Raw genomic sequence first — 12986 nt, 5'->3', positions numbered from 1 at the left:
TCACCATAATTGTTGGCTGCCCAACCAAAGGGGTATCTTGATCCCCTCTTTTATATATAGATTTGTTTATAGGCATGCACCCCTTACCTTAACTTTGCTATACTTATAGGTTAAAGCTATTTGCTTTATACGGGAAACGCGTGCGTGTGGGCAACGTCCGTGCCGGATGATTAAGATTACGTCTGCGCCGAACTCAATGAAATGCAAAGAAATAATCACAATAAATGCAATAAACCGACAACAATAACAATAAAGTCGTAATAACAACAACAAATAACAAAATTGGTGTGAGAGACTCATCTCTCTAGTAAGGTATAGGTACCCTGTCTATAGCATCATCATCAGGCTATATACCAACTCGTATAAGGTTGAAGCTGATTTTGCTATTTTCATGCCAGCCAAAGCAAAGTCAAGACAGCACAGCACAGCGCAGCGCACAAAAGGCCCTGAAAATGAGTGAAGGTCTGTTGGAAGTGCATTCATTGTTGGCAGAAAATTAAATGCATCAATCGAGATAAAAGCCAGAATAAAGGTAATGATCCAATTTTGCGTCCGTTGCTAAAGTTATTATGTGACGGGAATGAGTGGGTGATAATGCACTTGGAGATACAATATGGTTTTTGATAAAAAGTATCTACCATATAATGTGCAGTATAATATCGAGACTAGTTTTGGAGCTTGGACAATGGGGATAAGACCTAAGAAATTGGCTATATAAAAGGCATTATGTCAATGGTGTTAAATTATGATTTTTATAACTACGAAAATTGAAGATATAGAAGATTCGAGTTAACTGATCAAGAATATAGTAAATAACAAAGTTTTTGATAGTTTGTATTAGTTTTTGTTTTTCAATGGAAGGTGAAATACTAAGACAGTTTGGTTTTTTCAAAAGCACTTAAAGTAAATCTATTTTTTAGATCCCAAAGAAATTGTAATTGTACTTTGTCAGATTTAGTAAGTTGTTAAATTGTGACATTATTTCTCAACGTAATAAGGTGCTGAGGATCCAAATAGATTATATTAGATTTATTTTTTTCAATGTTAAATGTTCATACAAAACAATTGCATTGTATTAATGTCAAAAATCAGCTTTTACCAATTTTTCGTAGATTTTTTTTCTGAAAAAATGTCGTTGGAATTTGTCTAAAAACTTTACCAAATGTTGACAGTAATAATTTTAAACAAAACCTTGGTTCGAAATTTTTCACTTTACTCATTTTTTTGCCAAGGAACGTTGGGGTGGCTCAACTAGTTTCATCACCCTGTTTCTATTACTTTTCATGTGAAACTAAAAATATAAAAACCCCACACAAAATTTTCACCTACAATCAACATTTTTAATTTTATAAAGGACGAAATAAAAGTTCTGCTATTGTTTTCTTAGACAAGTTTATAACAAAAGACATTGTTTAAAACCATTTTTCTATTTTCGAAAATGCAAAATCAGTATTCGAAGGGCAACATCTCTAGACATAGGTTAACTCCCCTCATTATGCTAAGCGAATCGTCCTTAATTTGCATAAAGCCTATTGATTGAATTGGTATTCTGTTATTTACAGCATATTTTCTTTCAAATCGATGACAAATTGTTAAATAAATTTCAACTCATCGAATCATCGATTGGAAAACATTTGCATGCAAATCACGTAGTAGAAAAAATCTCGCAATAAAAATGCGATTCTCAACTAAACTATGAGCACTCTGTCGACTCTGACATTGGCAGGATAGCCCACCAAGAAGAAGAAGAACCGCGTTTACAAACGAACACGTTACACGTCCTGATGCAAGGAGCGAGGACACTTTGTGTTCGAGTATGTATAATATAGCATTTTAACGTTATAAGCCCACATCGAACCGCACCATAAGCATAACATCAGCAAACACTGAAACACGCAATTTGCCGCATCGCATCGAATCGCATCGCGGAAAGGACAACAAAACAACTTGGAGAACATTCCAACTGTCAGCTGTGGTGCCGCTGTCAAATAATTTTCACAACTTTCTAACGAGATACGCAAAGCCTCCAATGACCATTGACTTGGGGCTTGCAAGTTGCGAGTTGTGAGTCTTTGGAGTCTTGCAATTGGGAGTGACCATCCTCGTGGTGTTCGCGGTTGGGTTTGGGAAGACTGTGTTTTAGTTGTTTGGATCTTAGGATGAGCTCGAGTCGAAAGAGGGAAAAATATTTAATTACTATGCACACACAATATACAATCGGCGGCGTCATAAGTTGCTTGCAGCAGCGGCAGAAGATATACCTCCTATAAATGGTTAGTGTTTGGAAAGCATCTTGTGCAACGTCCATCGACGACGAACGAGCTACGCGACGCGACGTTTCCCAAGCCTTCTGAGTTCTGACACCAACGCAGGGCGTACAACCAGCGAACATCCTTTCGCAAGTAAATCACTTCTTGTTCTTCTTAGCTGTCGCGTTGCCCAAGACCGAGAACATTGAGGTTGCCGTTGCGGCTTGGGGGCAACTTGTAGTTGCCAAAAATCGTACCTGCGATGCACGTTAAAATGTTCAGTTTTTCAGACTTTTTCGGTTTTCAGTGAAGACCCTAGAAGACATGCATTTACCACTGACACAATGATGAATGGGAACACGTTCACGGTGTAATTGTCGATGATATCCTGCCGTACACACATGTTAATCTCTTAATTTGGGAATACCTACATTTTAAAAAGCGCGCCGTATATGACGATGATGAGAATACGGCGATGACGATGAGTGTGAAGGGCTGTGGGGTGAATTGTGTCAGAAAAAAAAGCGATGCGAATTCTTCTTGATGGCAGACTCGACTCTGAAGGCTCCGAGAATAATAAATGAGGCTTTGGATGAAATAAATTAACACGTTTCTTTGGTTGTTGGGAGATTCGTTTTGTCTTAAAGGAACATTTTGATGGCAGGTCCAGCTTCAAGCTTCAGAGGTATTTACACATCATTGTACGAAATATACCCACCTTTTCACCATTTCAACTTTGAAGCTATGGTAAATATATTATGTACATAGTTTTTATAATTAATGCGTTTTGTTTGTTGTTTGTTTATTTGAGTGAAAGAAGGATTATTTTTATTTATTGCTTGGAAATTGCAATATTTTGACAATAATTTTATGTTTTACTTCTATGAAAAAAAGGCTAGTTTATAATCACAACAAGTTAGAAATATGGGTTGGAATGAATTCCGCAGGGATCAAAATTATTTTATTAAAATTCTGACTTGAAAATACAGCTTATACAATTTTGAACTAAAAATATTTGTTTTCATAATTCGGGTTTTTAAATTTTTTTCAAAGTTTTCTGCTTTTTTCAAATATAGTCACAATACAGGGCGATACATTTTAAAGTTCTTGGTGATTTTAAATATGCTTAGTCTCAGTGAAAGTTGAAGGTGAATAAATAGGCTCTTCGTTTCCGACCATAGCTTGGATTGAAAAATATTAACAAAAGTCCGTTTAGTTGGATATAATGCTTTTTACAAAATTGTTATTTTTTTATTTTTTTTCTTAAGATGTCATAAAATGAAATTTTGAGCTTTAAATTTTGTATTTTTAATCTTCAATACGAGAATTTTCCTTTGAAAAATTTCAAAAACATTTTTTCCTTAACTTGGCATCAATAATAGCAGAACCTTCAGCTGCTTTTATATTTTAAATTAATACGTTTTAAAAATACATTGGAATTGTCGAGATAAACACTTTACTAAAGTAATTTAATTAATTAATAACATTAAAGTTAAAAAATATGGAAGATAGATATTAAAAATTTTGACATTTCTCGCCGTTTCAAGGTCTCTAGAGTCGAAATAAAAGATTTTAAGAAAGATGACTGTGTGCGTTCGCGACGTTTTTTATCGCCCATAGCTATAGAGCCAGAAGAGATATCGACTTCAAATAATTTTTTTATACAGATAATAAGGCAAAAATATGCAAAAAGTGCTCTTTATATAATTATTGTTATTACGTGATACCAAACAAGTATATTTTTGAAAAAAAAATCCAATTAATCAAATCAAAAAAACTGACAAAAAAATTGTCATCTCGAAAATTTTGGATTTTATCTCCAAAACAATTTTGTGGAACGAAAAATAACGTTTTCAGCATCTGGAAAAATTTTAAGAAAAATTCAATTGACAGTTTCAAAAAAAAAACCTATAAAAACATTACTCAAAGTTGACTGCGTGAAGTAAGCCCCCCGTTTTTTGATTTTCCAGTTTTGGAAAGTTGTTCAAGGTTGTTCCCGGTTCGTTCCGTATTGTTACAAAGTTTTTTTGAAAACGAATCTCTGGAACAATTTAGAAGAGTCCCGGAACAATTGAGAACAAGTTTTGGAATTTTGAATTTTGGAAAAGGGGAGCCAGAATATGTTTAACAGAGTAGTACACTGTTAAGTTTTATTTGGACTTGATATCTTTATTTTTGAACATATGTATTTAAATGAAACTTTGGAACAATTTGATGTGAGTGATTATGGGTATAAAAATATTTTTTAAATGTGGGAGTTTGTAAAGGGGGGGTTTTCGACAGAAATTTCCAGATTTCTATACCTACCAGATCTTTTTGGGAGGATAGGACATTCTTGGAGGATGAGCCAATCCACTTTTACACAGATGGCTCAAAAACCAAAGAAGGGGTTGGTGGAGGTGTATACTCTGAACGACTGAAATTAAGTCTTTCATTCCGCCTTCCCAATCATTGTATTGTGTTCCAGGCGGAACTTTTGTGTGATTAAGGAAGTCTAGTCACGGCTCAAAGAAAACGTGATATCAACATCTGATATCCGTATTTTCTCCGACAGCCAGGCCGCTATCAAATCTCTGGACTCTGTCCCTACAAAGTCTATAACAGTCCATTTAATATTCACCTTTTGCTGGGTGCCGGGCCATAAAGACATTCCAGGTAACTGTAAGGCAGACGAACTCGCCAGGAACGGTACAGTACAGCCCATCCTACCACGTTTGGCAAGTACTGGCATACCAATCGCTATACTTGTAAACTGTTGCTAATGCAAGACGCTGCGAGGGGGGCAGGCACCCGGTGGAACAACATCACCACGTGTCAAGCCACAAAAAACATCTGGCCAACACTGGATTTAAAACTTTCAAGCTGCTTGCTCTCTCTTAGCAGATCGCATATAAGCTCGATAATAGGTGTCATAACCGGACACAGTCTAATAGGAAAGCACGCCACGAGACTAGGCGTATTCTCAAATGACTTTTGCAGAAGCTGTATGGACGAGGAAGAAGAAAAAACGGTTCTTCATCTTTTCTGCACTGCCCTGCTCTAGCTCGAAAACGCAAGAATTACCTAGGAGAATTCTTCTTTAACGATCTAAACGATCTAAATCATATCGGTATATAAACGTTTCGGAAGGGACTCAAGCTGGTTCCATTGAGCTTAGGAGGAAGCCTCAAAATTCATGTGGTATCACAATGGGCCATCAAACTGGCCTAAGTGTGTCCGTTTCCATCTTAGACAGCCACTATAACCTAACCCTAAAGGGTGGGTTGGGAATGTTTTTTTAAATGTAAGCATAATCATTATTAATTTCATGAGTCGGAATTAAAGGCATTTTGGTTTAAAATTTTAAAATTTTTCAAGGGGGGCACTAGGGAGGGTAAATATTATTTGTTTCGTTTTTGTGCGCCTCCAGCTTTATTTGCTTATGGTTTTGGACGAAATTTGAAACGAGCTGGGAGAAGTATGGTTTGACTTGGAACGCTTTTTTAATTTTTGATTTTTGAAAAGGGGAAGCTAAAATATTTTTTAGAAAATAGAGATTTTTTTGAAAGATCGATCATCAGCGTAAATAATAGGTTATAAGCCAAGTTTTGGTCGATGTATATGTGCTTAATCACGTTTTATTAAAATGTAGGCTTAAAAAAAAATTGGGAGATGTATATTGCATTTTTGAAAAAAAGAATTTGAAGGCAATATATTTTAAAATATACATTTTACGACTCTCATTTTAGAACACTTTTTAGATTTTAAAAAAATAAAAAAGTTGGAATTTCGAAAAAATTTGAATTTTTTCAAATTTTGCCCATATCTTTTTTAATTTTGATCATAGAGGTCCAAAAATTTGGAGCAATGTTCAGAACAACTAGAACAACCTGGAACAATTTAAAAAAAATTTTCGGTAAATGGGGGCTAGGTCAAAAACAGTTTTGGGGTCTAAAACCCCCATTTTTGGGTATTTTTCAAAAAAAACTTTCTAACAATGCGGAACAAACCGGGAACAACCTGGAACAACTTTCCAATATTGGAAAATCCAAAAAGAGGGGGGCTAACTTCACACACTCCTCAAAGTTGGTAAAAATTGAATTTCGACTCAAACGTCTTTTCAAAAAATTGAGACTTTGGCTTCCAAGTAATTTTAACTTATATAAGAATTTTTTTTTGAGAAAATCGAATTGAAAGTTTAAAAAAAAAAATACAAACTTTTAAACAAGACAAATCGACAGGCAGGATGGGAAGTTGTCAGCGTGGGTCCATTCTAGCCTCTTTAAAACCAACCTGATAGCAAATTTGAGTGTTCCATTGATTGGAACAGCCTTCACAAAAGAAGTTAAAAAAAAGTCATTACTCAATTTTAGTCTTAACGATGAAGTATAAGTCATAACCTTCGATACAATGTTGCATATTCCTTATGTTGACACCACCATATCGAATCTATTTAAGTAATTAATTGTGTATCCAAAGACGACCACAAGTATTGGAAAATTATATTATTTTTCCATTTACCATTTTTGGTCCTCCGACCATAGAGTTCGGCTTCACATAAAGGTTGGAAAAAAAACAAAGAAAATTCTATATTGCTCAAGAATGAAGTATTTGTACCTTAACTTGGTATCTATATATTTGTAGACAAATGTATGTGAGGACGTTACGTTTACTTTACTTACCATGCATCGCGTACCACATTAGAGAAAACGTGCCGCCAACTTGTTTGTTATCATTTGGTTGGCCAACAACCCAGCCTTACCCATAGTTTAAGCATAAGAGAAGGCTTCAAATGTCCTCCAACTACACAACACATATTCCATATACCTACTATACCTTTTACCTTGCCAAACGACACGACGAGCGACGACGCTTTGCGATGAACGGACAAGAGGAGAATCTTTCTTCAATTACGTTCGAAGACGTTGAAGAATTTTTATGCGGAATGATTTCTTGAATTTCTAGAAGAACCAAAAGGTATAGATCGTGGATGTGAGGATGGAGAATTTTCTATAGAAAAATTAAAATCAGAACTGTACCAAAGTCATTACAAGTTGTGATGTGGATGTATATGTGAAATGCGACTGCGTGCAAAATTCCAAAAAATAAAAACGATAAATAGTTCTCCCTTGAAAAGGTCTTGAATCTTGGTGCACTGCACACTTTCGAAAAAACTTTATGCAGCTGTGATTTGATTGCTATGCATTTTTGAGGTGCAGCTAAGTCAACTATTATTAGGTACATATCGAGGGGAATGAGTTTAAACCACCACCACACCACCGATCCAGGTTGAAAGGATTTCAAAAATTGTCACTTAATTGCATTTTATATAGGAACGTGATCAAGTTATTTGCAGAAAAAATAATAATTGCCGTTTCCACATATTTTCGAAGCCACTTTTTTAATGGGGATAGGTAGGTTCGTAATAGAATCATTTTTCATTTAAAAAAAAGGATGCAGTTCTGTCATTCATATTTAGCAATCCTGCGAGTTTCAATTGACAGTTGATAAGTACCAAACTTAAACGTTTTACCAGTCAATTTATCAGAAATTCAATAATCAGGAAAATGTTCAATTTTTCCAGAAAAAGAAGCTTAATATATCAGTGGTTTAGTCTAGGAGTTCAGATTTCAAGGTTTATCAACTATTGATAGCTGAGACTCGAAATGGTTAAAAGGATTGATTATAGTTTGTTAGTTTGCTTAGGAAGTGTAAGAAAAATTTAACCTCTCCAAAAACCTTGTGAAAATTTGGTATTTTTAATGTTTCTTCTTAAAATTTTGAACATTGTGTCATTTTATTTAATTCATGAATTCTTACTCTAAAATCCTGTGATTTAAAGGTTTGAAAGTCTCCATATTGTATTCTGGAAGGATAAAAATTTCTGGTTTTAAATATTTTTAAAGGGAAGTTTTATTTTATAGCAGTAATTATTGTATTAATAAAAGACTTTATTTCGTTGGTACATTTTTGATTAAAGCCTAGGCCACTGCGTGAATACCAAATAGTTAGGTAACCAGCTTACGGATGTAATAGTATTTTTTGCATCAATTAAATTTAATTAGGAAAACTTAATGGTTTCTTGTCACTCAAAAACATAGCGTGGGTTCAAAGTATCGCAGTGATTTCGCTTCAAACCCCAGCTAAGATTTCTTTTTCCCTTCTTTTTTATTTGTTATTAATTTCCTTGATTATTAATTTGAATATAGTCTGACATGTTGTATATTCTTCAATGCTACACTTTTCCATTATTTTCTTACCACCAAACTAAAAGCGCGAACGCCTAACTTCTGTACAAGCGATGCATGAGTCTCTCCCATATGAATCTACATCAAATGAAACTTGTTCTATACTAAACCTCTGAGCCCTGCCTCATATCTCTTTAAATATTCTACGTCTGTGTGATGATTGTTATTTATGACAGCCTCCAGATCCTAGAGAAGAAGGTAGGTAAGGTAGGTCTAAGGTATACTATGCGCCTGCAAAAATTATAACCATTTGATTCTAGGCAGACTCACTCAATTTCATTTCAGCCAACAGAAAGCAGAGGAATGGGGAGCTCCTATAAGATCAAGCAATAGGAAAATTTACGTTTAGGTATATACAAAAAAAGTCGTCCCTCTCTTGTGCTGTGATGGAGCCTGGAGTTCAAGATAATTGCATCGAAAGTCATTCCGAAGGATTTATATGATCTCTATGTGGTCGCTAGATAAGAACTTGATATTCCAATCGATTTATGGGATAAGTCAGACTAAAATGAAAAACAACTACAAAAAAGTAACCCTTTACAGCAGGCTTAAAAAACGAGAGCGGTTGATAGGAACCGCGCCTGATGCACAATCCAGTCTGAGAGTAAATGGCTTTTGGCCATTTGGAGCTCAAAACAACGGTTCCCCAAGACGGCATAAAATAGGTAACGACAAGTGTTTGCTTTTCAAGAAGCTGTTTAAAGAAATGAGTAACAAAAGATTAAAAGGTTTTAAACTTCTTCTAAGAAAACTCACGCGTCTTTCCACACTGAATGACGCCTTCTTTCAACCATGAATCATTGTATAGTTCAATTTTAATTTCATACCTAAATATAAGCTCGTCCTTTGTAAACTTATGTGTCATTTCATCAAACATCCACGTATGATGTACCTTACCTACCATAATATGAGGATATGGATAGGAGAAGTTCCATTCTATACGAGTGGCATCAGAAGGCCTACGTACCATCTTTTTGCAATTTGCTTCTGTCCATTTTGATTAGAGTCAAGCATTCGCATGGTTCAGCAAATTTTACCATGACACACCGACTGTACATACTCATACATTCATATTCTCATGGTACAAAAATAGCATCCAGGAAGATTAATCTGTCATTCAGGTCCGGAAACATGGATAATCCCGAAAACGATTTAAATTCACAGCTTGATCTCTTTCCTGACTCAATGTTAAATGCCTTTGAGTTTGATTTTGATTCCTAGGCATATCATCAACTGTAAGGATTTGCAAAGTCAAATTATTTTCTGGACCTTGGAGAGTTATTAAAAAGCATAGGTTTTGCGAACTTGCTTATTTTTGAGTCAATTAAATTTTTGTACCTACAGTATTTAGTCAGATTTTGTAATTAAATGAAATTTGTCATTTTTAAAGATTTGTAATTGTCTCAAAATTTGTGAAGCTTTTCAGAAATTTGTTTTCAAATACGAATTCACATCTAAAAAGTAAAAGTTTTGAAAATAACCTAAAATTGGAGACCAAAAACATTAATTTATCATGTCAGAAACTCGGAAAAGAAAGTTAAGAAGGCCTCTTTGGTATTGCAACTAGTAAAATGTAAATAATTAGATTCTGAAATGGCTTAAACTTAACAAAAAAAGAGGCTGGGATGCGACCCACATTGATAACTTCCCATCCCGCCTGTTGATTTGTCTAGCTTAAAAGGTTTGTAGATTTTCATGTTTTGTTAAAAAGATGTCAGTTGAATTATTAAAAAAAAATGTAATAACCAACAATATTCTGAATATGATGAAATAGCTTTGAGATAAAATTAATTTGAAGCCAATATTTTTAATATTTGAAAAGATATTTGAGCCTAAAATCAATTTTTACAACCTTTTATTAATTTTTCTTTAGGTTTTAATTTTTTGCTAACTAAATAAAAATTCAATTTTTCTCAAAAAGTTACCGAATGTTGACCAATATTTTTAAAAGACAAAATAGTTCAGAGCCAATATATGAATGTTTTGAAAAGATATTTGAATCAAAAATTATTTTTACCAACTTTTATTAATTTTTTATTTTTTGTGCAAAAACTGTCAATTCGATTTTTCTCAAAATTTTACCAGATGCTAAAAACGTTATTCTTATTTAAAATTGTTTTGAAGATAAAATCATTTTTTGTGCATAACATTTCCAAAGAGACAAATTTTTTTTTTTAGTTTTTTTAATTCATTAAAAAAAACCTTAATTGGATTTGTTTCCAAAAATATATTTGTTTTGTATCACGTTCCAATATATAATATAAAATTTAATTCAAGTCTCTAGCCTTGGTTCATGAGATATTTAGGGTTAACCACAATGTTCAACTTTTTTTTTACTGCTATGGTAAAAAAAACCACCCACTCAATTTTCTTGAGAGCCCATTCTACATTTTTCTGCCTTATTATCTGTAAAACAAAATTTATTTGAAGTCGATATCTCTTCTGGCTCTTGAGCTATGGACGACGAAAAAAACGTCGCGATATCGGACGTACGAACGTACGTCGAGAAATGTCAAAATTTTCAATTTGACAAATCGGACCAATTACAATAACTTCCTTTACTTACTTACTCACTTAGGTCTTCAGACTTGTTAAGTGCGTTGGGAACCCCTTAAGGGGCGTGGAGCCTCTACTACGCTTCGAGCCATCGTGTACGGTTCCCGCAGATGTGTTTCAGCTCCCTCCAACTCTTGCCTAGTGACACTAATTCCGGCTTGACTGTCCTGCGCCATGTGCTTCTCGGTCGTCCAGCTCTTCTTCCTTCTTTTGTGCTCAGATTTCACTAAATTGCTTGGCCTGCAATGCAGTCGTTACCTTTTCGAAGCAAGCCCAATCCATTGCCCACTTACGTCTTCATAGTACATATTATATTCTATAGGTTCCTGACCTATCCTTCTATGAAGGACCTCATTTGAAATACGGTTTGGCCAGGCAATCCTTAGGATGTTACGAAGAAATCTATTCACGAAGGTTTGCAGCTTTCTTGTTATGGCTGAAGTAACCTTCCAAGTGCTGCTTGGTGCCCATAAAGAAGCACCGATTCGACATTTGTGCGAAACAGTCGTAGCTTTGTTCTTAAGCGGATACGAGTTATTCCTCCAAATTTTCGACAGCATACCTAATGCCGATTTTGCTTTGCCGGGATGGCAGATGGCGTCTTGTTCGGTTCCGAATTTGATGGAAACGATACTTCCTAGGTATTAAAAGCTCTCCACTTTTTCCACCGGTTACGAGAAAATATTTATTTGAGAGGATGGTTGGGTTCCAAGGCTGATCATTTTTGTTTTGCCGGAATTAAATTTCAGCCCCATAATTTCCACTTGTTGTCATTTGATGGAGATCCATGATCCTATAAGAGTGTAAACAAACATCGTCCGCGTAATCCAAGTGCTTTAAATAGGATGTCAAAGTCCATTTCATCCCTGCACTACCTGACAGAGCTGAGCGCAATACATCGCTTATCACCAAAAAAGACAGTATTGGCGACAGAAAACAGCCCTGCCTGACTCCGCTTCGGATTTTAAAATCATCTGACAACCAACTATCGTACAAAACGTGACACTTGGATCCATCATATGCTGCTTTAATAATAGCAATTAGTTTTTCTGGGATGCCTCTGCTCCACAAAGCTAATCAGATATACTCCCTGTTTACGCAGTCAAAGGCCTTCTCCAAGTCGATGAACAGCAGGTGTTGTGGTGTTCGATATTCAACGCACTGTTCAATAATGATCCGCAGGGTGTTGATATGATCAATACAGGAAGATCCAGCTCGGAATCCTGCTTGTTCGGCATCGAGTGTGGCCTGCAGGTTTTCTCTGATTCGTTCCAGTATAACTTTTGCAACTATTTTGCCAACGGCTGGTATAACGCGAATTTCTCTCCAGTTTTCGCACTATTAAAGATCTACTTTTTTGGGAGCTTGACGATAATTCCTTTCTTCCACTCATGAGGAAAGCTTTCGGTGGTCCAGGCTTCTTTTATGAGTTGAAGACATTGGCGCTGCTTGTAAAAGTTCTGCGGAAATTCTATCATTTAGGTTAATTACTTACGAGCATTTTTCTGATTTGGTTACAATTTGGAGTTAATTTTTCTAAAAATGTTCCTTTACAATTTTAAATGTGTGAACTACTAAGTGTCCTTTATTAGGCATTAACCAACAATAACAAAAGTTATACTTCTGCGACCTTCATTCCTTTCTAGTATATTATTTGGGAACTTTTATTTAAAAAACAATAATTAACGTTCTCGATTGTTCCAAAATCATACGTGAAACCAATACTATCCCTTCAATATCAAATATTAGAAAATCCTTTACTCAAAAACCTATTAATTATGCGTAAAAGGAACTGAAAGTGCTCTATTAAAAAATCTTATTTCATCTCATTAGGGTATTCACAAGGAACATATGCCTGCCTAAAAATAACTTCGAGATCATTTTCTTCCGAAAATCCATTAATTATATCATTGAAATTCATTTATAGTTGTTAAAGGGCAATCGACAATAATCA

This window comes from Eupeodes corollae, chromosome 2 (assembly GCF_945859685.1).
Source record: "Eupeodes corollae chromosome 2, idEupCoro1.1, whole genome shotgun sequence".
Classification (NCBI taxonomy): Eukaryota; Metazoa; Arthropoda; class Insecta; order Diptera; family Syrphidae; genus Eupeodes; species Eupeodes corollae.
The sequence above is the reverse complement of the archived record's forward strand: the minus strand, read 5'-3'. Positions refer to the sequence as shown.